The 5,470-nt window shown below is 37.1% G+C and overlaps 1 pseudogene; it reads right to left on the bottom strand.

Annotated features, from left to right (window-relative positions):
- Positions 1-280: 280 nt before the first annotated feature.
- Positions 281-1,058, bottom strand: LOC114220575 (small ribosomal subunit protein eS1 pseudogene; annotated as a pseudogene).
- Positions 1,059-5,470: the final 4,412 nt, after the last annotated feature.

The following is a 5,470-nucleotide window of genomic DNA, read 5'->3' as shown; positions in this document are numbered from 1 at the left end:
CTTTGGGTTAAATACCCAGTAGTGCAATTGCTGGGTCATAGAGTAGCTCTATTTTCAACTTTTTGAGGAACTTCCATACTGTTTTCCAGAGTGGCTACACCAGCTTGCATTCCTACTGACATTCCCCTTTCTCCACATCTTCACCAACACCTGTCATTTCCTGACTTCTTGATTGTAGCCATTCTGACTGGTGTGAGGTGGTATCTTTTTTTTTTAAACATCACAAATATGATTTTTATTTGTCACCATTAAATGTCTGACTTTTAAACAGATTCTTGGACTGGTTCCTCATATCCATCAGCTCATTCAACTTTAGCACCGGTCTCATCCCCAGTAGCTTTTCCAGAACTACTACCTTCACCATGAAGCTCCATGAGCTTTCCCAATTCAAACTTGGGCTTCTTCAGGATTTTTACTTTTCTAACAAAGATATCATGGAGTGGATAAATAGACTGACAAGTCTTTTCTGTATCTTTTCTGATGCTGTCTGGAATCAATTTATTGACCACTTCTTTCAAGTCATCTGTTTGCACCTCTTGGGTCATGATTTCCATCATCTTTTTCCAAATTTGATGGACCTGTTGGCGCTGAGCATAAGAGGTCTTCCAAATGTGATTATTGCGTTTTTTAGTAAAACCAACCCAAAATAGATGAAGCAAATAACCATCAGTAGTCTTGAAATCAACATGAGCTTCAATCATGGTCTGCCATTTTTTGACCATGGAGCACATTTTGTCACGGGTAAGATCCATGCCATGGAAATTAGTCAGGCAGTTTTTGCCCTGAACATCCTCAGTAATTAGCTTGAATTTTCTAAACGCAACTTCATCATTCTGCAGATCAGCAAGGCTCACTTCAAAAACACGACCCTTGAGGCCATCAGATGCGATTTTCGTTCCTTGAGTTCTTGTGACTAATGTTTTTCCAATATTTCTTATATTGAACATAGCTGGTGCTTTCACATCAAACCAATCTTTCTTAGAAAATGGATCAACCAGTTTCTTCTTGGCTCCCTTTTAGCCACCTTTCGTAAGGTGCTTGTTCTTGCTGACCGCCATGGCGCTGCTCAGGGAGCCAAAAAAAAGGCGTGAGGTGGTATCTTATTGTGGTTTTGAATTGTACTTCCCTGATGCCGAGTGATGTTGAGCACTTTTTCATGTGTCTGTTGGCCATTTGGATGTCTTCTTTGGAGAAATGTCTGTTCATGTCTTCTGCCCATTTCTTGACTAGATTATTTGTTCTTTGGGTGTTGAGTTTGATAACTTCTTTATAGATTTTGGATACAAACCCTTTATCTGATAAAACATTTGCAAAAATCTTCTCCCATTCTGTTGGTTGTCTTTTGGTTTTGTCAACTGTTTCCTTTGCTGTGCAAAAGCTTTTTATCTTGATGAAGTCCCAATAGTTCATTTTTGCCTTTGTTTCCCTGGCCTTTGGGGACATGTTTAGCAAGAAGTTGCTGTGATCGAGGTCGAAGAGGTTGCTGCCTGTGTTCTCCTCTAGGATTTTGATGGATCCCTGTCTCACATTTAGGTCTTTCATCCATTTTGAGTCCATTTTTGTGTATGGTGTAAGGAAATGGTCCAGTTTCATTCTTCTGCATGTTGCTGTCCAATTATTCCAACACCATTTGTGAAGAGACTGTCTTTTTTCCATTGGATATTCTTTCCTGCTTTGTCAAAAATTAGTTGACCATAGAGTTGAGGGTCCATTTCTGGGTTCTCTATTCTGTTCCATTGATCTATGTGTCTGTTTTTGTGCCAGTACCATACTGTCTTGATGATTACAGCTTTGTAATAGAGCTTGAAATCTGGAATTGTGATGCCACCAGCTTTGGTTTTCTTTTTCAACTGTCCTTTGGCTATTTGGGGTCTTTTCTGGTTCCATACAAATTTTAGGATTATTTGTTCCAGTTCTGTGAGAAAAGTTGATGGTATTTTTTTTAAACTTTTTATTTATTTATTCATGAGAGACAGAGAGAGAGAGAGAGAGGCAGAGGGAGAAGCAGGCTCCCAAGGAGCAGGGGGCCTGATGCAGGACTCGATCCCAGGACCCTGGGATCATGACCTGAGCCAAAGGCAGACGCTTAACCATCTGAGCCACCCAGGCGCCCAAAAGTTGATGGTATTTTTATAGGGATTGCATTCAATGTGTAGATTGCTCTAGGTAGCATAGACATTTAATAATATTCATTCATCCAATCCATAAGCATGGAAAGTTTTTCCATTTCTTTGTATCTTCCTCAGTTTCGTTCATGAGTATTCTATGGTTTTCTGTGTACAGATCCTTTGCCTCTTTGGTTAGATTTATTTCTAGGTATCTTATGGTTTTGGATGCAGTTGTAAATGGGATCGACTCAATTTCTTTTTCTTTTGTCTCATTGTTGGTGTATAGAAATGCAACTGATTTCTGTGCATTGATTTCATTTCCTGCCACTTTACTGAATTCCTGTATGAGTTCTAGCAATTTTGGGGTGGAGTCTTTTGGGTTTTCCACATAAAGTATCGTATCACTTGCAAAGTCTACTCTTTCATTTCTGATTTTGTTTCTTTGAATCCTCTCTCTCTCCTTTTTTTTTTTTTTTTTTTGGATGGGTCTCCCTAAAGGCTTATCAAGTTTGTTGATCTTTTCAAAGAACCAGCTCCTGGTTTCATTGATCTGTTCTATTGTTTGTTTGTTTTTTAGTTTTAGTTTTGTTTATTTCTGCTCTAATCTTTATTAGTTCCTTCCTTCTACTGATTTGGGGTTTTGTTTGTTCTTTTTTTTTTTTTCTAGCTCATTTAGATGTAAGGTTAGCTTTGAGATTCTTCCTGCTTCTTGAGGTAGGCCTGTATTGCTATAAACTTCTCCCTTAGAACAGCTTTTGCTGCATCCCAAAGATTTTGGACCATTGTGTGCTCATTTTCATTTGTCTCCATATTTTTTTATTTTCTCTTTGATTTTTTGGTTGACCTATTCATTATTTAGTAGCATGTTATTTAACCTCCATGTATTTGTGCTCTTTCCATATTTTTTCTTGTGGTTGATTTCTAGTTTCATAGCATTGTAGTCTGAAAAGATGTATGGTATGATTTTCTCTTTTTGGATTTGTTGAGACTTGGTTTGTGGCCTAATATATGATCTGGAGAATGTTCCATGGGCACTTGAAAAGAATGTGTATTCTGCTATTTTAGGATGTAATGTTCTGAACGTATGTTAGATCCATCTGGTCCAATGTGTCATTCAAAGTCACTGTTTCCTTGTTGATTTTCTGTTTGGATGATCTGTCCATTGATGTAAGTAGGATGTTAAAGTTCCCTACTATTATTGTATTACTATTAAATTAATTCCTTTATGTTTGTTATTAACTGCTTTATGTATTTGGATCGTCCCATGTTGGGTGCATAAATATTTATAATTGTTATATCTTTTTGTTGGATTGTTCCTTTTATGATTATGTAGTGTCCTTCTTTGTCTCTTGTTATAATCTTTGTAGAGTGTATTTTGTCCCATATAAATATTGCTACCCTGGCTTTCTTTTCTTATCCATTTGCATGATAAATCTTTCTCCATCTCTTCACTTATCTGCATGTGTAGGCTTATCTTTATTTCTAAGGGCCAACTTCTTTTTGGTGGTTTGTAGAGACAGGGACAATTGGAAAGAGAAGTGAAGAGTCAAGAGACCTGGATTCCAGCTCAGGCTTTGTTACTTTCTTGCTGTGATCCTGGGCAAATCACATAAACTGTCTGAACCTATTATCTCATCTGCCTAACATCCCGGGCTGAAAAGAGGATTAAATGAGATCATATAGATATCTTGAAACTATGAAGCACTTCACAAATGTGAATGTTTTCTAACTTTTAATTCATTATATGACCCACCAAGTAAATCCTTCAGATAAATAATAATAATATGGAGTTGGAAGGAAGGAGCAACATCCTCCATATGATGGATATTAGGTGATGGGAACAGAGGTTTATGGGAGGTGAAGCTAAAGTGGGAGAGAAGAAGAAAAAGAAAGGAAAGAAAGGAGAAAAGACATCAAATTCCTAGAGAAAACTTTGGCTCTGGTATTGATTGAGGCTTACAACTCTAAAATATAATCGTCTTTGAGTATGGAGTAGTGGAATGTAAGTGAACAATCAAAAATTATTATTTCCTTAAAAGCAATTAGCCAATAGGAAAAACACAAGTTGTCCAGGAGGCAAAACCATGAAACCTCTGGGAAAAGTCAGGAGGTAAAACAGATTGTTAAAGAATAGAAGGATGTGGGTAGGGGTAGGGGTGAGGGTGAAAAGTGCCCTGCAAGTCTGGGGACCTGGCTTTTGCCACTGATTCATAGTAGGCCCTTGAACAGATTGACCCCAAGTCCTAAATGAGGGAATTAGACTAGATGATCTTCAAAAAGAAATCACCTTTGTTATTTCCCATATGTGACCTTGGACAAGTCACATAAACTGTATTATATTCACCCATATGCTCACCACAGATGTTAATATTTTCTCCATATTTCCTTCAGTTTAAAAAAATTTTTTTTTAAATTTTAAGTAGACTTCACTCCCAATGTAGGGCTTGAACTCATGACCCTGAGATTAAGTCACATGCTCTACCAATTGAGCCAGCCAGATGCCCTGCTTCAGGTTTCTAAACAAAGGAATAGAATGTTATAAATACAGCTCCCCATTAATTTCTCCTCCTTCCCCCATAAGTAGCCACTATCCTGAGTTGGTGGGTACCACTCCCATTAATATTCTTATACTTCTACATATATGATTTTGTAAAAATACACAGGAATGTTTTGAGGATTCCAAACGTTTACATAAATGTTTTCATACTATATGGATCCTTCTGCATCTTGATTTTTCAGTAATATACTATTGGGAAACAGTATAGCTTGGTAGTCAGGCACTAAGATTCCAGGGCAGCAGCCTGGGTTTATAGCCTATCTCCACCATTACTAGCTGCATCATCTTCGGTAAGTTGCTTAACCTCTTTGAGCCTCAATTTCCCCATATGTAAAATAGGCATAGTAATAGTAATTATCTCATAGGATTTCTGTGAGAATTAAAGTTAAGACACAGAATAATGCCTTCACATAGTAAGCACTTTGTGTTGCTACTATCATTTGAAATTTACCTATATGGATACTTAAAGATTTTGTTCATTAATTTTAATTCTAATATAATAGTTCCTATAGAGGGGCAGTTTAGGTCAGTAGCCACCCTTGAATATAATTTCTTGGTGCACAGGTATGAAAATTTCTCTAGGGGATTTAGATGATCTCTTTTAGGTCTAATGCAGGTTTAAAATGGTATGATCAAACCAAAGTCTCTTATGATCTAATGGGCTCAGACTCATTTCCACCTTCTGTACACTTCCTAGATATGGTGATTTATCGACTAAATGCCCATCATCTATTTATTTTAGCTGAAAACCAGGAGAAGAATAAAGAGCAAATTTCCTTAGTACTGTTCTATTTATATTTGAATT

This window comes from Eumetopias jubatus, unplaced genomic scaffold (genome assembly GCF_037043125.1).
Source record: "Eumetopias jubatus isolate StellerSeaLion01/CBP00866 unplaced genomic scaffold, mEumJub1_p1.0 scaffold_9, whole genome shotgun sequence".
NCBI lineage: Eukaryota > Metazoa > Chordata > Mammalia > Carnivora > Otariidae > Eumetopias > Eumetopias jubatus.
This window is presented reverse-complemented; position numbering and strand designations above follow the sequence as displayed.